A 22,072-nucleotide genomic window follows, 5' to 3' on the forward strand; every position below is an offset into this window, starting at 1 on the left:
AGTGGGTTGTCTTTTTATTTTGCTGATGGTTTCCTTTGCTGTGCCAAGACTTTTTAGTTTGATGTAGTCCCATTTCTTTATTTTTTTCTTTTGATTCCTTGCCCGAGGAGATATATTAGATAAAATATTACCATGAATAAATATTAAACTGTCTCAGGCTTTACTGCCTATGTTTTCTTCTAGGATTTTTATGGTTTTGAGTCACATTTAAGAGTTTAATCCAGTTTGAATTTATTCTTGTGTGCAGTGTAAAAAAGTGGTCTAGTTTCATTTTTCTGCATGTATCTGTCCAATTTTCCCAACACAATTTATTGAATAAACAATCTTTAATCCACTGTATGTGCTTGTTTCCTCTGTCAATGTTAATTGACGATAAAACAAGGTGTGGATTTATTTCTGGGCTCTCAATTCTGTTCCATTGATCTATGTGTCTGTTTTTATGCCAGTACCATGCTGTTTTGATTACTATGGCCTTATAGCATAGTTCCATATAGGTAGTATGATTCTTCCAACTTTGTTCTTCTTCCTCAAGATCACTGTTGATATGTGGGACCTTTTGTGGTTCCATACAAATTTTTGAAATGTATGTTCTAGCTCTGTGAAATATGTCACTGGTATCTTGCTAGGAATTGCATTCAATCTATAGATTGGTTTAGGTAGTATGGACATTATTAATGATGTTAATTCTTCCAATCCATGAACATAGTATGTGCTTCTACTTACAATATTTGTTTCTTCTTCAATTTCTTTCTTCATGAAGTCTTAAAATTTTCCAAGTACAGTTCTGTTACATCCTTGGTTAAATTTATTTCTAGGTATTTTATGCTTTCAGAAGCATTTGTGAATGGGATTGTTTTCTTAATTTCCCTCTCTGATCGTTATTGGCATATATAAATGCAACTGATTTCTGGATATTAATTTTGTATTCTGCTACTGTGTTGAATTCATTTATCCATTGTAATATTTTCTTGGTGGAATTTTTGGGGTTCTCTATATACAGTCATGCCATCTGCAAGTAAAGACAGTTTTACTACTTACTTTCCAATTTGGATGAGCTTTGTTTCTTATTCTTCTTCTGAATGCTATCTCTAGGACTTCCAGTACCATGCTGAATAAGAAGGGTGAGAGTAGACATCCCTGTGTTGTTTCCAACTTATGGAGAACACTTGTAGATTTTGGCCATTGAATATGATGCTGGAGATGGGTTTGTCATATATGGCCTTTATTATGTTTAGGTATGTTCCCTCTATTTCCACTTTGCTGAGAGTTCTTATAAACGGGTGCTGGATTTTATCAAATGGTTTTTCTCCATCTATTGATATGATCATGTGGTTTTTATCCTTTATTTTGTTTATGTGCTATCTCATTTATTGATCTGCATATGTTGCATTTCTGTAATAAATCACACTTGATAATGGTGTGTGACCTTTCTGATGTATTGCTGTGTTCAGTTTGCTAATATTTTGTTGAGTATTTCAAGCATCTATGTTCATCAGGAATACTGGTCTATAATTTTCTTTCTTTGTAGTGTCTTTATCTGGTTTTGGAATCAGGATAATGCTGGCCCCATAAAATGAGCTTGGAAGTCTTCCCTCCTCTTGAAATTTATGAAATAGTTTCAAGAGGGGTGTTAGTTCTCGGAATGTTTGGTAAAATTCACCTGAGAAGCCATTTGGTCAAGGGCTTTTGTTTGTTGGGAGTTTTTTGATTACTGTTTCAATATCACTGGGTGTGATCTATCTACTCCAATTTTCTGATTCTTTCTGATTTAGTTTAGGAAGACTCTTCTAGGAATTTACCCATTTCGTCCGAGCTGTCCTGTTTGTTGACATATAGTTGTTTTATATTTTCTTACAATCCTTTGTATTTCTTTGGTATCAGTTGTCATTTCTCCTCTTTCATTTCTGATTTTGTTTATTTAGGTCCTCTCTCTTTTTTCGTGACTAGTCTTGTTAAAGGTCTGTCCATCTTATTTATCTTTTAAAAGATCCAGCTATTGGATTCATTGACCTTTTATATCTTATTTTAGACTATATTTCATTTATTTCTGCTCTGATCTTTATTATTCTTTCCTCTACTTACTCTGGACTTTGTTTTTTGTTCTTTTTCAAGTTCCTTTAAGTGTAAAGTTAGATTGTGTATTTGATTTTTTGTTTGTATTTTGAAATAGACCTGTAATGCTATGAATTTCCCTATTAGGATTGCTTTCTCAGTGTCCACAGATGTTGGGTTGTTGTGTCTAATTTTCATTTGATTCAAGGTATAGTGATCTCTTCCTTGATCTCATTGTTAACCCATTCATTGTTTAACAACATTTTATTTAGCTTATTTATTTTATTCATGTAGAAAAATGAATTTGTTCTAGGGTGTCCTTTAAGGCCACTGTCTCCTTGTTGATTTTCTGTCTGGAAGATCTATCCATTGAAGTCAAAGATATATTAAAATTCCCTACTATAACTGTATTTCCATTGAACTTTCCTTTTAGGTCCATCAAAATTTGCTATATATATTTAGGTTCTGCTATGTTCAATGCATAAATGTTTACTAGGATTATATCCTATGTTGGGTTGTTCCCTTTACTGTTATGTAGTGTTTTCCTTTGACTCTTACTATTGGCCTTGGTTTTAAAGTCTTCTGTCAGATATGAGTATTGTTACTACAGTTTTTGTGCTTGCCACCTGTATGAAATATCTTTTTCTATCCCTTTTAGTCTGTATCTTTTGTTCTGAAGTGGATCTCTTGGAGACATCATATGTATGGATCTTGTTTTCTTATCCATTGAGCTGCCCTATGTCTTTTGATTGGAGCATTTAAGCCATTTACTTCTAAAGTGGTTTTTGATAAATACAGTTATTGTCATTTCATTTTTTTAACTATTTTCCTCTGTTTTTTCTCCTCCCTACTCCTTCCTACCCTCCCCTTCCCCCTCCTTCTCCTTCTTCTTCTAGCAAGCCCTATAATATTTGTACTGATTTGGTGATAATTCCTTCAGTTTTTCTGTCTGGAAAGCTCTATTTTTCCTTCAATTTTAAATGACAGCCTTGATGGGTAAAGTAGCCTTGGTTGCAGGTCCTTACTTTTCATCACTTTGAGTATTTCATGCCAATCTTTTCTGGTCTGAAATGTTTCTGTTGAGGTATCAGATGACAGTCTAATGGGACCTCCCTTTTTGGTAACTAACTGCGTTTCCCTTGCAGCTCTTGAAATTCTCTTTTCTTTAATCTTGGACATTTAATTATAATTAGGGAAGTTTTCTGTCCATACTTTTTCAAATAGGTTCTCAATCTTTTGCTCACTCACTCTCTTCTCCTTCTGGTATTCCCATGATGCGGATGTTGTTATGCTTCATGTTGTCTCAAAGGTTTCTTAAACTTTCCTCATTTCTTTTAATTCTTTTTTCTTTTTGCTGCTCTGCTTGGGTATTTTTTTCTACCTTGTCTTCCAAATCACTGATTTGATCCTCTGCTTCTTCTAACCTACTGTTTATCCCTTCCAGTATATAATTTATTCAGATATTGCATTCTTTATTCCTGCTTGGTTCTTTTTTATGGTTTCTATGCTTTTTTTCCCCCCATGCTGTTGACCATCCTTATAATCATTACTCTAAACTATCTGATAAATGGCTTGCCTTCATTTCATTTAGTTCTCTTCCTGGAAATTCTCTTGTTCTTTGTTTGGAGGCCTGTTTCTCTGTCTTCCCATTTTGGATGCCTCTTTGTGTTCATTTCTACATATAATGTAGATCTACAAAGACTCTGGTCCAGACCCATGTCAGATGTTGCTTGTGACTGGCCCTGAACAATCTGTTTGGGACTACCAGATATCCACAGCTTGTGGCTCCCTGCTCAGCCTGTGTGCAGAAATAACCAAGCTGTGCACCAAAGCCAGCTTTTACTAGCACCGTGTCCACGGGGGGGGGGGGCGGTCAGCTAAAGTCTCAGACCTCCCAGAGACTTACCGTCACCTGCAGTCTTTCTGTTAGGCTTAATCACTGAAATAGCTTCTAGCTGTACTTCTCAGCACCTGGGCTTATGCTCTACAGGGTGGGAAGTGGGGTATTCCTGTGGGTGGAGCTATTGCTTTCCCCCAGGCTGATGCCACATGGAGGGGACTACTCTGCCCAAGAAAGATGGCTTCTACAGTATAAGGAATGACTTAGCACACGGGTGTTGCTGACCCATCAATTCTCTCCCCAGAGTCACCAGACCCAGATTCTCCTCACATCTCTATTTCATCTTGCTCTCTCTCTCTGTTGGTGCTCAGGGTTAAGTGGCTACAAATTAAATTTTGTGTGTTGGCTACTTAATAGACTCTCTGTGTCTCCAGCCATCTCTCCCTGGTGGACAGGAGCCCCAGGGCTTTGTACAGCCATATGTTTCTTGGGTTCCTTTCCCGGCTCTGGAGCTATAGGCTGGGGAGCCCAGCTTGAGATTTAGACCCCATACTTCTCAGGGGAACTACCCAGACACTGAAATATCCCTCTGGAACTTCAGCAGCCTCCTGAAGTAACCCAACTAGCCCTCTCCGATCTCTACACTTCCTGCCAGTCTCAGTGTGGTAGTGCATGGTTTCTTCTACAAGTCCTTGGTTATAAGGCTTCTCTCCAGCTAGTGTTCAGTGGTTTTTCAGGATGATTTTTCTATAATTTAGTTGTAATTCCAGTTTGTTCCAGGGAGGAGGTTAGTATAGCTTCCTTGTTCTCAGCCTCCATCTTCAGACCTCTCTCCAAACCTTTAATTAAACACTCAAGCACATCCATAACATCCCCGACCCTATCTCATGAATCTCCTCCACTGACAACCTTCACTTTAGCCACACTAAATTATTTACAATAATCCAAATTCCTCATCTTACTTCATACCTCCTGACTGCACGTGTTCCACATCTGAAACGTCACCCCCACCCACCACTTTTGCTAATTCCTATTCAGATTCAGTGTCATCATTTAAATGCACCTGATTGATAACTTGCCTACCATAAAAACTCTATTTTAAATTTATACTGAAAGCATTTTTGAAAATTTTCAAAATGTTTTCAAACATATTATCTATTTTTAAAATAGGTCATGTGAAGTAAAATCATGATAGTTCATGCTCTCTTCCTATCACAAAGAAGGCTATATGATACAATTATACTGGAGGAAAAAACCTAAGAACCTAGTTTTTCTTATTATTGGTCCACTACTTTTCCTACTATAAGTGTTATTTTGAAGATACATGGTGATGAGACACCTTGATCCAATCTGCCAAGTTATGATGTGGAAAAAAAAAATCTATATAACATATTTTGTAGGAGTAGGAACTAGAGAGGCAAATGAGTGATAAATAGATGTACAGTATTTTGAGATAGATAAATTGAGGCAGTGATTGAAGAAGAGAATGGGAAATGAGTATAAAGACTGTGAAGCAGGTTTAAAATAGATTTAAAACACATAAGGAAAATACACTGGGTATGAGATTAAAATATGGGCAAGATAAATGAAAAAAATTAACGTTTCTAGAAAACAAACTCAAGGATATAAAGTGGGCAGGGGAAATAAATAAAATGATGTTTCTCTCACTTGAGACCCTTTTTCACCCCCAAAAAGGATTTTAAGCAAATAAAAGGAACATGAGCTGCAGGAAAGAAAAGGATATATACAGACATGAAAATAAAGAGGGCAGGACCCATTTTACACAATGATTCACTATCAGAAACTGGTCTTACTAAAAGATTAAGTTGTGAGAGTCATTTTAGAAAATTACAAGTGATTTTGATAGCCTTGCAGTCATTTCAATTCCAGGGATAATGTAAGCTGTGGGAGTTGGAGAAATTATGTGTTTGGAAATCATTGCTAGAATAAGCCAAAAGATCTGCTAGTTTGACTATTTTCTTTGAAACTACCAGTAACTAGGTCATAAAGGAGTTGTTAAAAAAATTAAGATCTATGTGGTTGAAAAATAAAAGGTATTTAATGAGAAAATAAACACCAGGAGAAGCTGTGTTAATGATTGTAGTAAGAATATATAACTAGAATTGTTCATCTAAAAGTTCAAAATAATTACTGAAAATAGGGTTTTCTATAGTAAATATGGATTTCCTCACTTCACACTAAGAATGAGAATACCACAAAACACAGTGAAGGGATATTTTCAGTAAAAGACTCATCTCCATCCTACTGTGAAATACCTTGGGGTAAAAATATGAAGTAAACAAAGCTAAAAAGATTTGGCATATAGAATTCAGTAGGATTCTTTGAAGACCTTAATTTATTAATGTTTACCATATGCCTACAGGAATATATACTGTTTCTCAAATAAATTATTTCCTAATGGAGCATCTTTTAAAAATAAGTGATCCAAGGAACCCACTTAAGGAAATATTACTCTATGCAAACAAGTCGATGTGATGCAAAATTTACTCCACTTTTCCAGGAAAACAAAAAGGTACATAGACCAAAAAAAAAAAAAAAAAAAAAGGAGTCACTTAAAACTGACCCTACTGTAAGCCTGGCAAAAAGAAACAGTTAAATAACTTACAGTATCACTGGAACCTACAATTTATAGACCACAGGACAGAAGCACAGGTAACAAGCAAGGACTTGTGATGGCATCTCACGTGGGAGCAGAAGCAGTCTTGTAGGGCTGAACCCTTGGTCTATGGAATTTGATGCTGTCTTTGGGCACACAGTGTCAGAATTAAGTTGAATTGTAGGACACCCAACTAGGGTGCAGAGCATTGCTTGAGGTTGGTGTGAGGGAATTCCCCTCCTCCTATACATTGCAATTGTAACTAGGAACCTAAATGAACTGGCAAGATGACCTTGACCCCCAATTTGGAGATGTTTGTGTTCTTTAGATATAATGCCCTACACAGACTGGGGAATAGTAAAATAAAGAACGATAATATGCAGTACCCTAAAATGAATGCTGAAAGCTTTTCAAACTGGTCTTGGATATATGAAATATAATTGCACTAGAGCAAGAGCTTAGGTCTCCATGTAATACCTAACACAAATGTCAAATTTAAATTCTACAAAACCAACAGGGGGAAAGGGCATGGAAAAAATCCTAAGTGAGAAGGCAGGGTTTTACAGAAATGATAAGGGAAAAAGTATGAAGGAGGTCTGTTAACAGTGCCTACTTCAGGAGAACAGAGGAAATAATATTAGTCAAAAAATAATTCACTCTCTTAAGAAGAGAGGGTAAGGTCATAAATAAGAAAAATAGATAATAATCTCCCAAACCATACAGGTAGAGTAACTGGTACAAGAATAACTGTGAACTGGTTAGTTCAAGAACTTTCCCATCCCATGGTATCCTCCCTGGGACCAGAACTTTCCCTTCAGAACTAGTTGTGAACCCTTTTTTTACTGTACCCTTTGCATCTCTTAAACTATTGTAAACAAATGCCAGACACTCCCAAAACTCTATCTTCCTCCTTTCACTGCTCTCAAGCAGAACTCAACATTCTTTTCCTCACTTTCTACCCCCAAAGAAGAGCTTGGAGTTTGGGCTGGTGCTTTCTTAGCTGAAAATATCTTTTGTAAACCATTTGTCTTCTGGCTTCACTCAAGAACAATTTCTCATTTCTTTACCATCTGGTGACGACATTCTATTTGCCCCATTCTCATCACTAGTATTCTAACCACCACCAAATACACTGGAGCTTGCTCTCACGTTTTCTCTCCCCTCCTATACTTGCTATAGCCTGAACTATGAACCTACACTAAGTGGTTAAAAACTTGGCCTCACATTCCCTAACTTTAATAAATGATAATTCTCTACTGCTCTTTAATAATCCAACACACAATCATGCCAGGGCCCTATGATCATGTAGGACCACTCCATGGTTGAAAGCTTAAATTTGGAAATTACTTTCTGATCACAGTCTTCTATTCGGTCATGTATTTCATTTATTATCGAACATTTTTTCACCTCATTGAAACCTCTAGTCTTTCATCTTCTTCCCAATCTATTGGCCCTCTCCATGCTTTATTTCATCCTACCTACTCTGAATAAAATGATCAATGATTTCAGCAAGTTTCCTAAAATGCTTTTTCACATTGTCACTCAATCCCTGACAGTGAGTGAATCTGGCCACATGCTTCTTCCTGTTCCCAAATTTTAAAATGTTATGTTACTAAATATGTTAGCTAGTACCACAATAAATTCAAAATTTACCATCTTAATTGGACCTTCTCCATTGTTCAGTAATGTTTTATTTAACTCTAGTCATTTTTCTGTCACATTTCCTAAATCAGTAATTCTAAATATTAAGTACTCTCTATGTATGCCACGTTCATCATTTTCAACAGATATCCTTTCCTGGTATCAGGGTGCAAATATTTTGCTCCTTCACGCTTAAACTTACCTATGATGTAAACTATCCTTAACTCCTGTCTCTCAGAAAAAGATGTCCTCTTTTTCCTTCTTGTTGGCTACCTTCCAACCTTTCTTTAAATCTGCTACCACAGATCACTTTTAAAAATAAAAACCTGATTTTCATTTGCTTTCAATGGCTCCCGTTAGTATGGTGCTACAGAGTGAATGTTTGTGCCTCCCCTATTCATATGTTGAAATCTAACCCTTAATGTGATGCTATTAGGAGGTGGGCCTTGGGGAAGTGATCAGGTGAAGAGGACAGAGTCCTCAAGCACGGGATTAGTGGCCTTACAAAAAGAGCTCCCAGAGAGATGCCTTAGTTCTTGTACTGTGTGAGGTTCCAGCAAAAAGAAAGCTATCTATGAATCAGAAAGCACACTTTACCAGATATGAAATCTTTGGGACCCATGATCTTGCACTTCCCTAGTCTCCAAAACTATTAGAATTGCCATCCGATCTAGGCTTTTTTGTTATAGTAGCCCAAAGAGACTAAGACACATGGCATAAAAGTCTTTTATAATTTGACCTCTTACTCCCTTTTCCAGGTATCGTCTTCCTGAATGCACCTTTTTGTTAGCCATACCACACTTTTCAGTTTCTAATAGAACCAGGTTTCCCCCCATTGCTGTGACTTTGTATATGTTGCTTCCTATGTTTGAATGTTCTTTCCATAATCCCTGGGTTCTCACATTAACTGAGTAAAATTACACTATGTTTTCAAAATCCAGTATTCCCTGATTCTTCTCATCAAAATCGCCCCCTCCCCAATACTCAGGCACAATGTTGTAACTGTGTCTAAGTTGTTAGAACCTATGTAGTAATCGAAAACTTGGGAGTGGATAAGATCACACACAAAAAATGTATTTTGCACTAAGTCCTTCCTATGCTGGGAATATAAGATAAAGAGCATATAAATCATATCCTCAGAGAGCTGTCTAGTTAAAAACAGACTTTAATAAATGACCACAATTCAATGTGACTGATACTACCATGGAGGTTATGTATAGCTTCATGAAGATCATGGAAATCTTCATTAACAAGGTAACACTTGAACTGAATTTTAAAAGATAGCAAAGCATATCGTAATAAGCAGTAAAGGAGAAAAATACATTCCACAAAGAAGAAATATGTAACAGCATTTAACAGCTGAGGCTAGATACTCCAAATTTATAATAGCCACATTGTATACCACTGGGTGATTTTTCTTTTTTCTTTTGCCAGCAGCTGAAGGCTATCAGAATTGGGAAGTGGAAAGTAGATGGTTGATATTATTCAGTTTGAAGAAAAGACAGGTAGAAGGAGAACAGTAGTATGCCTGCAAAACACCTATTTTATCCATTGGGACCTGGGTGAAATGTCAGTTTCTCCATGACACTTGGAAAGACTCTTACAACTATGAGTTGAATCCAGCTCTGTTTCTCTGACATTTTGGTATCAGCTCTATTACATAATCTATTGTACTCTATTAAAATTTATGTATTACCTGTCTATCCAAACTCTCCAGGGAAAGGTACCAAATACATGGTAGTACCCAATTAATGCTAGCTCAATAAAATTACCCTGCCTTTAAGGAGTTTATAACTGAACAAATGAAAAAGGGACATACAAATACACACTGAAATAAGTCAAACAGAGGAATGTATAAACTCAAAGAATACTAAAGAGGGAGAAACTCAGTTACATTTATTGATGTTGTAGTAGTTGTAATCACTTTTAACAGAAAAAAAGGACTAAGCTTTTAAGACTGTCTTATGTTTTAAGAATTCTCTTATCAAGAATGAGTGTTTTTGTAGAACTATGTACCAATAACTAGCTCATGCAGAGACTAAACTTTTCACTTTGCATTAAGCTAATCAAGATCTAGATTATATCTTTTCAAAAGAAAACATATGCAAAAATATTCCATAAAACTTCAGAAATCACTGTAGAAAATTACCTTGTCTTTCTATTATCCCTCCCACAAGCACACATCAGAAACAAAGGATGAACAATCTACACCTAAGTTATAATGAGCCAAATGAAAACATTCTGTTTACTCCTTTAACACAATGAGGAGAAAAGATGTCTAACACTTGACTATGGGAAGAAAAAATTACAAGCATCTAAAAAATGAACTCACCTCACACAATTAATTGGGTTGGCGAAAAGTTCATTTAGTTTTTTCCATACGATGGCTCCAGTAATACTTAGTTGTCTTTAACTTCATTCAAAACAATTTTGTTAGACTGTATTGTGACAGCTGTCATATCAGCATGCATTTTAAAAAAAAACAAAATTGGTGCATTTTTGTGCAGCCATTTTAATTTTGAAGATGGAAGAAAATATGCAACATTTTTGGTGTATTATGCTTTATTATTTCAAGAAAGGTAAAAATGCAACTGAAATGCAAAAAAGATTTGTGCAGTGTATGGAGAAGGTGCCGTGACGGATCCAATGTGTCACAAGTGGTTTGTGAAGTTTCTTGGTACTATTGATATTTTGGACAAATAATGCTTTGCTCTGGGGCTGTGTTATGCATTGGAAGCTGTTTATCAGCACCCCTGGCCTCTACCCACCAGAAGCCAATAGTGTAAGATAGCCGATAGTGTGCCAATAGTGTGAGATACTCAAAATATTCAATCAATAAAGTTACTGGTGAAAATGAAAATGAAAAACTTTTTGGCCAACCCAATACATTCTTTTCTACTTGCTCTACAATGAGATCTTGATGAAAAACACTAAGGCCAAACATTATATGCCATATTTTTAACCACATGTGGTTCATTGTCATTTTACTCTTTTATAACAGATTAATAAATCAGGAAATGTGAGTATTTCATGTTTTTAGCAGCATAAAGTTTAGGTATAATTTTTTAGAGTAACATTCATACAAAGGGCTAAACAATGCAGAGAATCCCTTTTCCTCTATTTAAAAAATATAAAGTAAGTTAATAGTATTCAGTGCCTTTTGTTCTCAGATACAGTCACTTGGAAATTTGGGCTGTCTTACTCCTACTTGAAAAACAAAAAACATTTTTGGATATTTCTTCGAGATCTGAGATAGCTAGCACATTTAGGTAGAGTGACAGTCATTTCTTTTCCCCTGATTCTGTAGTTATACAGGGTTGATGGAGAATAGTAGAGAATACTGTGTGACATTTCATGATCCTGCACATGAAATACTCATGTCTAGAGTAAAAAAAAAAAAAAAAAAAGGCCCACACATTAGAAGGTTTTTAAAGTATTCAGCGGAGTTCCTACTGCCATGATATGCCATACTGCTTTGGTTAAATACCTGGTTTAAAGTTAGATTTGGAACATTTGGCACTGTGACGTCATACTTTGACAAGGTGAAGATCAGAGTGCACCTCTCTCCATCTTCAGGTCTCATTTATTCAAATATTCAACACTGAGCATTTATTTAGTATGCCCTACACATTGAGTGCTATCTCCTCGTATTGGCAGAAATTTAGTCCCTGCCACTAGGAGCTCATTACTTTGTGTTGGAGACTGATAAATAAATGTAAAATTATAATTTATCATAATAAGTACTGTAATAAAGGTATGTTCAGTGTCTGATAGGAGTGCACGTATTTGATTTAGTGTCAAATTAAAAAAGAACAATCATAAGAGAATAAAAGGCAATAGGAAATGGTCTGACTTTAGTACTTAATTCAGCTTCTTCAAACAACTCTTCAACTGTTGAAATTTTTAAAAAATTATAGTTGACATACAAAATAGTAGATTTATTGTACATTGTGATTAGACATTTATGTACCTTATGAAGGGATCACCATGATAAATCTCGTAACCAGTAGTTATTAAGATATTAACTATATACATTACATCCCCATGACTTATTTTATAACTGGCAGTTTGTGCTTCTTAATCCCCTTCACCCTTTTTTTTAAAAAACAAAACTGTTTTAGAAGACACTAGAAGTAGTTACTTTACATGAAACAAACTGAATTTGTACTTCGTTGTGCTCTGAGTAACTCTAATAATATGCATGCTGATGCTTTTGGTTCATGAACCACTATGGCATGGTCCTAAACTCATGCTATCCAGTACAGTATCCACTGACCACATGTGGCTACTGAACACTTTAAATGTGACTAGCTGAAACTAAGATGAGCTAAAACCTCAAAGACTTAGTATGGAAAAAAAGAATGTAAAATGACTAAATTCTTATGTTGACTACATGTTGAAATAATAAATAAAATGTTTATAAACAATTTCATTTGTTTCTTTTTACCTTTTTTTAAAAAGCTTTAATTTATTTTCAGAGAGAGGGAAAGTGAGGGAGAGGAACAATGATCAGTTGCCTGTCGCGTGCCCCCAACTGGGGACCTGGCCTGCAACCCAGGCATGTGCCCTGACTGGGAATCAAAACAATGACCTTCTGTTTTGCAGGACGATGCCCAACCCACTGAGCCAAGCCAGTCGGGGCTCTTTTTCCTTTTTTAACTTGGCCGCTAGAAAATTGTAAATTATTTATGTGGCTCACACATTTCCATTGGATATCATGGTCTCAGACAAATGTTTCTCAAACTAGGATTCATAAAAGTTATTTAGAGAGATTGCTAAAACTCAAATACTTGGGCCCTATACCTAGAGGTTCTGATCCAAGTTTTAGGTGAAGCCAAAGACTTTGCATTTCTTTTCTTTTTTATACATATATATTGATTATGCTATTACATTTGTCCCATTTTTTTTCTTCTCTTTATTCCCCTTCACCCTGCACCGTCCCATCCCACAGAATCCTCCCCACTTAGTTCATGTCCATGGTTTGTACATATAAGTTCTTTGGCTCCTCCATTTCCTATACTATTCTTAACCTCCGCATGTCTATTTTGTACCTACTATTTATGCTGCTTATTTCCTATACCTTTTCCCCCATTCTTCCTGACCCCCTCCCCCATTTCCATTTCCATGATTCTGTTCCTGTTCTAGTTGTTTGATTAGTTTCTTCCTTTTTTTTTGGTTCAGGTGTTGATAGTTCTGAGTTTGTCATCATTTTACTATTCACAGCTTTTGATCTTCTTTTTCTTAAGTAAGTCCCTTTAACATTTCATATAATAAGAGCTTGGTGATGATGACCTCTTTTAACTTTACCTTATCTGGGAAGCACTTTATCTGCCCTTCCATTCTAAATGAGAGCTTTGGTGGACAGTGTAATCTTGGATGTAGGTCCTTGTCTTTCCTGACTTTGAATACTTCTTGCTAGCCCCTTCTTACCTGCAAGGTTTCTTTTGAGAAATCAGCTGATGGTCATATGGGAACTCCTTTGCAGATAACTGTCTCCGTTTCTCTTGCTGCTTTTAAGATTCTCTCATCTTTAACCTTGGGTAATGTAATTATGATGTGCCTTGGTGTGTGCTTCTGTGGGTCCCACTCCTTTGGGACTCTCTGGGCTTCCTGCAAGTCCTGGAAGTCTGTTTCCTTGGCCAGAATGGGGAAATTCTCCTTCATTATTTGTTGAAATAAGTTCTCAATTTCTTGTTCTTCCTCTTCTCCTTCTGGCACCCCTGTGATTCAGATGTTGGAACATTTAAAGTTGTCCCAGAGGTTCCTAAGCATCTCCTCATTTTTTCAATTCTTGTTTCTTCATTCTTCTCTTGTTGAATGTTTATCTCTTCCTTCTGCCCCAAATAATTGATTTGAGTCCTGGTTTCCTTCCCTTTCCTGTTGGTTCCCTGTATACTTTTATTTCACTTTGCATAGCCTTTGCTTTTTCCTCCATTTTGCGACCATACTCAACCAATTCAGTGAGCATCCAGATTACCAGTGTTTTGAACTGTGCACCTGATAAACTGGCTGTTTATCACTTAGTTCTATTTTTGGAGTTTTGATCTGTTCTTTCATTTGGGCCACATTTCTTTGTCTCAGCATGCCTGTTATGTTGGAAGGGGCAGAGCCTTAAATATTCACCAGGGCAGGCAACCAAGGTCGCTGCATTGTGATGCTGTATGTGGGGGAGGGGTCTAAGAGGGAACAATGCCACTTTGCTTGGCTCTCTGCCAGTTGTCAGTCACTTCCCCTGCTGCCCACAAGAAAACTGAGCCCTTCTAGTGGAGATTCTTGAGTGGGTGCATTTGTGTACATTCTAGGACCTTGTGGGTCTCTCCAACACACTCTCCTGTGAGGCTGGGAGTTTCTCCCACTGCTGCAACCCCCACAGGTTTTTACAGCCAGAGATTTATGAGGCTTTCTTTTCCCAGACTGGAACCCTGGACTGCAGGGTCTGTCTTGCTCCCCAGCTGTTCCTCTGGTTTATCCACACACAAATGTGGGACCGCCCATCTACCAGCTGCTACCTTGTCCACCTGGTTCTCCAGCTGCTGCCTTGCTGCACATCCTCTCTGCTCTTCCTTCTGGTCTGGATGAATGTTTCTTCTTTAACTCCTTGGATGTCAGACTTCCATAGTTAGATTTTCTGGCAGTTCTGGTTATTTTTTTTAACCTGTTGTTGTCCACCTTTTGGTTGTGCGAGGAGGCAAAGTGCATCTACCTACACCTCCATCTTGGATAGAAGTCCCAGACTTTGCATTTCTAGTAAGCTCCCAGAAGATGCTGATGTGCTAAGCTGTGGATCACACCTTAACAAGGTTCTGATGTAGGCATTATGTTTTCAGTGGCTTGAAAAGAATGTTTTGGTTGAATGAAAGGCCATATCTATGTTCACACAATCATTTTTGGTCTAATCTATTATATATACCTGTGTGGCATGTATGTGTACTTCCTTGGAAATATTTGTTGAAAAGGATAAGGGATCCTCTTTTCTAGTAGTGGTGAATTAGGGTTGAAAAGAACCAATAAGGGGTTTGTGTATAATAGATCAATTGATGTCTCTAGATCAGTGATTTTCAACCTTTTTCATCTCATGGCACATAAACTCACTACTAAAATTCTGTGGCACACCAAAAAATGTGGGGTTTTGGGTTTTTTTTTTTGCTAACCTGACAAAAAAATATAGGTATAATTTTGATTCATTCACACTGGGTGGATATTATTGTGTTGACTATTACCATTTTTTTTTTATTTGACAGTCTAAGGGAAAAGAGGTCAGTGGCCTTGATTAAATAGTGAGGCATTGCACATTTTAAAAATTTTTGAGGCACGCAGGCTGAAAATCACTAAGACAGATAGACAGACTGATAGACAGATACACAGATTTACATAAGAGAGATTTTAAGGAATTGGCTCTCTCAGTTATGGAGCATGGCAAAGCCAAAATCTGCAGGGAGAGCTGGCAGGTTAGAAAACCAGGGAAGAGCTGATGATACTGTCAACTCTTAAGGTGCTATGCTGACAGAATTATTTCTTGCTCTTGCAGTGGGGTGGGTATGGGGGAGGGGGTATTTTGTTCGTTAAAGAGGTCAGTCTTTTCTTCTATTCAGGCCTTCTACTGACTGGATGAGGTCCGCCTACATTATAGAGGGCGGTCTCCTTTACTCAAACACGATGGATTTAAATGTTAATCTCATCTAAAAACTCTCTCACAAAAATATTCAGAATAGTGTTTGACCAACTATAAGGGTACCATGGCCCAGACAAGTTGACACATAAAAGTAAACTTCACAAATGGAATATGTATTCCACTAAGATATCAAAAAGGGTTGTGTAGCACAATAGTTATGTGTTGGGATAGCTGCTAGTGAGGAAAGACGCCATTAGTATATTAAAATTTTCTAAACAGGAACCTATAATTGATTTTACTGAGGTTTTTCATGACCTACTTTTTAATATTCAGTGCAATAAAACCCAAAAACAAGGCCCCAAAAGGCAGATAAATTTTTTCTTTTTTTTTATTTTAAGAGACGTATGGATTCAAAGTCTAGGTTTTAGCACACCGTGTTCTACTGATTTGGCCAAAAGGTCCATTTTGTTTTTCCATAAAATAAAAGGCACATTTTTCATTTCCACTAATAACTTTACTGATCTGGATGTTTTGAGTATGTCGGCTATCTTACACTATTGGCTTCTAGTGGGTAGAGGCCAGGGGTGCTGATAAACAGCTTCCAATGCATAACACAGCCCCAGAGCAAAGCATTATTTGTCCAAAATATCAATAGTACCAAGAAACTTCACAAACCACTTGTGACACATTGGATCCGTCACGGCACCTTCTCCATACACTGCACAAATCTTTTTTGCATTTCAGTTGCATTTTTACCTTTCTTGAAATAATAAAGCATAATACACCAAAAATGTTGCATATTTTCTTCCATCTTCAAAATTAAAATGGCTGCACAAAAATGCACCAATTTTGTTTTTTTTTAAATGCATGCTGATATGACAGCTGTCACAATACAGTCTAACAAAATTGTTTTGAATGAAGTTAAAGACAACTAAGTATTACTGGAGCCATCATATGGAAAAAACTAAATGAACTTTTTGGCCAATCCCATAGTATCTTATATTCAGTTAAGAAGATATATTTCTGTCTTGACACACATTTCTTAATGTCTTTTTAATATGCTTCTAAAAAGTGTTTCCTAATTTGGAACCTTCTCCATTTCCTATTGTTCCCGTACTTTGCTTCAAGCAAAGAATAATCTTTTACTCTGTCTTTTGTCTTTAATGTTATGAATATTTTTCCTATTTCAACAATTTGCAGATGGTCATTAATATTCACATACATTAATAACTCAAAAACGAAAACTATGGTAATAAGTAGTAATAAAAAATAAAACAATTTTGCTTTTATTTATTAACTCAGTGTAAAATATATTCCTATATGACATCTCTTCTAGTTTTAAAATAACAGCTAAACTACAGATTTGTGTGAACTAAGATTTATACAAAAACAAATCTCCAAAAGGAGAAAAATTTAATTACCAACTTTTCTGGCTAGTATTTTTTCTTTCCCATAAGTGAAAAGTTACAAACTTTTAAAATGGTCTTTAACTCCAAGTAGTTAAAACAATTTTAATTTATAAAGTAATTTATATTCATCTTTCACAAAATCTTGAAATACCAAAATTCACATGGCACTACAATTCACTAAGAGGAATCTATATAAAGCTACATTAAAATAAAATTAAAAAATCATAAGCAATCAAGTTCACATTTTCCAGGTTAAATAATATACACAAACTAACAAAAGATGAATATCTAAGTTATAGCTATAGACATGACCTTATAATTGTAAACAATTTTCTGGTAGAAAAAATAATGCTCTACTAACTGTAGTTTTGAAGCTATGGGGGCTACATATTACTACATTAAGAAATTTTCTATGTTGTTTATCAGACCACTTAACAGTCACTATTCATTCTAAAATATCTAATTCATGTTATTAATTTTTAGGTAACTTTTAGGTTATTTTTAGGTATTAATTCTCATTAGGTAAATATTTGTCCCTGAATAGCACAAAGAAAGATAAATTACACTGAATCTCACTAATATATTAAGTGACTTTTGACTGCAAGACTGTTATACTTTCCATTCTTAAAAAAAAGTTCCTCAAGTATGAATGCTCCAAATATTTTATTATAAATAAACTTTAATCCAAATGATGGATATTTACTTTTTAAAATATTAATTGATTAAGCTAAGGACTTATGGTTTAAAGATACCTACGCCTGATTTTTTATAAATCATTATTTAATTAAGACTATTTTCTTAACACAAAAAGGGACTTTGATGTTATATTAAGAGGTCTTATATTGAATTGGTAAAGCATTAGAAGGGCTGCCATTAATATCAGAAACTAAAATAAGATACTATTCATATCTTTTTTATTTATTATTGTGCCAGAAGTTCAAGCCTTCACAGTGTAAGTCAACTATAGTCATGAGGGGAAAAAGGAAAGAGAAATATCACTTTGTGTGTGGTATGGTTTCAAAACCTAAGAGAACAAACTAATATTTTATTTTGACTAATAAGTGAGTTCACAGAGTAGTTAGATAAAAATTAAAATATAAAAAATCAATATAGCTCTCCAAGTTGATCTCCAAAAATAACCACTTAAAAGTAATAATGGAAAAAATCCATTTGTGACCACCAAAAAAGGTCAAATATATAAGGATACTTTAAATAAGATACGTATGGAAAGTATATGAACCAAACCACACAATCTTACTGAGACATAAAAGCCAAATAAAAGAAACTAAAATACATGTTCTTAGATTGATGGACAAAATATTGAGAAGTTTTTGGTTCTTTCCAAATTAATTTACAGCTTATCACAATTCCAACAGGGTTTTTCAGCAATATGACAAGTTATTTCTAAATTTTCTCTGATATAACAAACCTGTGAAAATAAGAATTTTTGAAAGATAGATTTATAAAGAGAAACTTACTGCATAAAGCTACCATAATTAAACAGCATGGCTACAACACAGTAATAAGACTGAATGGAATAGAACAAAACCTTAAACTCATCCCATTATATTAAGCAGTTATCATATGATAAAATGAGCATTATCAACCAAAAAGAATAGATGGGATGATACATGGTGCTGGGAAATTGTATAGGAAAAAATATAAGTACATCCTTATATTATGTATCAATAAATTACTGAACATAATAAAATCAAATAACAAGGATAGACATTATTTTACATAAAAGCTTCTACGAGAAAAAACTTACTTACATTTTATTTTTTCCCCAAATGTCTCATTTACAGATTCCAAAGTCTACCTAATGGTGAAACTTTAATGTTTCTTTTATAATGCAAAATGAGTATTTGGGAAATCTGAATTTTAAGAGGTAAAAGTGGAAGCATTAGACCATGTTAAAAAAGCTTTCTAGAGGAAACACAATGGTCATGGACTATCAAGTACAACAGAATATAAAGAGACATGTGATATTGCCTATACCTTGAATATCAGGTTCAAACATCTATTAATCACATCAAAGACACTGAAAACAGGTTAATTTACCCAATCTACTTATTATTTATGCCATTTTCCTTTAAATATCAAATTATACCTTTCTGTTGAAAATATATAATTTTTATTCAGATACTATATTAATTCATTTCCAATTTGTTATTCCAATTAAAAGTCCAATTTGCATGCCTCATATTCTTTGACATACTCAGGACACTGGGTTATGCTTATTTGCTTAGGAAACCAGTTAATATCAGTCAAGTATATGGTCACAAATGACCCACAGCTAGCTATTGAGGCAGTTACATGGAACCCTGCTGAAAAAGAATCTTAGAAAGACACACCAACACAAACCAGTCACTTCTCCCTCAACAATAACTTAAAGTGTATTATTTAGTGACAGTAAGTCAGTTTTGGTACAATAAATGTTGGTGGTGATAGATTTTTTTTTTAATCTTCACCCAAGGATATGTTTTATTGATTTCAAAGAGAGAGGGAGAGAGAAACATCAATTAATGTGAGAGAGAAAGATAGATGGTTGTCTCCCTTAATTCACTCTGACCGGGACTGAACCCACAACCCCTTGGTGTATGGGACGATGCTCCAACCAACTGAGCCACACAGCTAGGGCAGAGGATGGTAGATATTTGGCATATAGCATCAATTCAAATCACATTTCTCTTATTTATTTTACTCTCTGTTAGGAGCATAAGTTTGTTTGTTTTTTTAATTTAGCAAACTTAAAAGCAGAAACAGTAATATTTATGAGCTAACGTTAGAAAACCCAGATCATCTGCCAATGCTTCAATCACAACTGCAAATACCAATGGAGGCTTATTTCCTTCTGAAGAATGCACGTGAGAACTTTTTTTGGGGTGGGGAGGCTCTTACGAAGTATAGTGCTTAAAAGCATGTCAGTGCTCACTTGGGCAGCACATATACTAAAACTGGAATGATACTGAGAAGATTAGCATGGCCCCTGCACAAGGATGACACGCAAATTTGTGAACTGTTTCATATATACATTTTTTTTAAAAAGCGTAGCAGAGGGCAAACAGCACTCAGTATGACAATCATATTCTTGCTTCTGTTATTAATCTTGTGGACTGTGAGAGATTTACAGATGGTCTTTCTCACTCTTCCAATCAGATTCAAGCATTTCCATGATCCCTTTTCTACAAACTCCTGGTATGAATATATTTGGATATACACTCTTTCTTCTGATTTTCACTTAGAACACAGAATATATACTGCTTTTACTTAGAATCTAACCCTAGAACGGTTCATTATTTTACATGTCCTCTCCTATACTGAACACCCAATTGTATTTTATTGATGATGATAATGATTTTGTTTGTAAGCTGCATTTTCCATCATATTATACTGGCTGGCCCAACTCTTAAACTTACTTTGATCAGCCACTGTCTACACTAGAAGAAACTAAGCATTTATAAATAATTTACAAAATTTAAAAAATGAGATTCTATATGTAATCAGTATTTAAAAACTGTTGTATTTTAACACTTAGGTATTTTTTAAAACACTGTCATTATTTAAAACTGAGATAGTTTACTTTTTTTGGTACTTCGTCTTTGAAATCTAGTATGTACAGGATCAGGCAGAAGTAACGCCATTGAACGTGGATGATAGGGTACATGAAGTCTAACATGAGATGGACAGCAATTTGAACATTAAAATGTCATACGGTGTGCTTGAGTATGATATTGTTATGTTATAGAATTACATTATGATTTTGTAATAAAATATTTTTATGTAATAAAAAAGGGATAGTATTTGTGCCAGACCCTGCATTTTTATGCTTAAAGTGTACCTAAATTCAGACCAGCTTCATTTCATATGCTTATAGCCAGGTCAGAGAATGAATGCTGTACTGGACAGCATAAGTTTAGCACACTCCTCTACAACAAGGGTCTCCAGCACCTGGGCCACAGATTAAGTATGGGTGTGCGGCCTGTTAGGAACCAGGCCGCCCAGCAGGAGGTGAGCGGCAGGCAGCGAAGCGTTGTCTGTATTCACAGCTGCTCCTCATCACTCCCATTACCCCCTGAGCTCCACTTCCTTTCAGATCAGCAGTGGCATTAGATTATTACAGGAGCACAAACCCTACTGTGAACTGCACATGGGAGGGATCTAGATTGCATGCTCCTTGTGAGAATCTAACACCTGTTGATTTGAAGTGGAGTTAAGGTGGTGATGCTAGCCCTGGGGAACAGCTGCAAAACGATTATCATTAGCAGAGAGATTTGGCTGCCCAGAGACCATAATAAGTCTATTGCTTGCAAACTCATATCAAAACCCTATCAGTGGGTAGCAAGTGACAATTAAGCTGCATCTGGTGGCAGGCTTTATAGTGGCATGTGAGTTGATGTACTTCCTCATCAACTCACTTTATTTTTTCCCCAAATTGTTGTATAGCTGCATCTGGTGGCTTTAAGTCAGAACCTGACACTTATTTTAGTCCATGCATGGCCCACCCATTATTTTATTTACCACCTCCGTCCACTCTTTCCTGCACCGTGCACTTGTCTCAGTCACAGTTTTGGTAAGCTCACATGCTAATCCTAGCCAAAATGGGAAAAAACAAATGTCATTGGAGAGCTTCTTTGGGAAGGACCCAATGATGACACAGCAGAAGACTCTAAGAGTGCCAAAAAAACCAAAGCTATATTTAAAAGAAAGTATCAAGAGTCCTACTTAAATTACGGGTTCATTACAACAGGTGATTCACATTCCCCAAGCCCACTTTGTATCATATGTGGTGACCAGCTATCCAAAGAAGCCATGAAACCTTACTTCTTCGTCAAATGAACCCCAAGCACCCTGCATTAAAAGACAAGCTTTTGGAGTTTTTCAAAAGAAAAAGAAAATAT

The 22,072-nt window shown here is 35.8% G+C and overlaps 1 protein-coding gene and 1 non-coding gene across 5 annotated transcripts in view; one reads left to right on the forward strand and one right to left on the reverse strand.

The window, feature by feature from the left end:
- RAP1GDS1 (Rap1 GTPase-GDP dissociation stimulator 1) overlaps positions 1 to 22,072 on the reverse strand; it is a 142,492-nt gene that overhangs the window by 94,963 nt on the left and 25,457 nt on the right. The gene's annotated exons all lie outside the window — the stretch shown is intronic.
- LOC129085448 (U6 spliceosomal RNA) lies at positions 20,099 to 20,205 on the forward strand. Its single transcript, XR_008530703.1, has one exon. It is a non-coding gene; the product is annotated as a U6 spliceosomal RNA (small nuclear RNA).

This window comes from Pteronotus mesoamericanus, unplaced genomic scaffold, assembly GCF_021234165.1.
Source record: "Pteronotus mesoamericanus isolate MK-2021 breed Mesoamerican mustached bat unplaced genomic scaffold, CSHL_Meso_final scaffold_232, whole genome shotgun sequence".
In the NCBI taxonomy this organism is placed as follows: domain Eukaryota; kingdom Metazoa; phylum Chordata; class Mammalia; order Chiroptera; family Mormoopidae; genus Pteronotus; species Pteronotus mesoamericanus.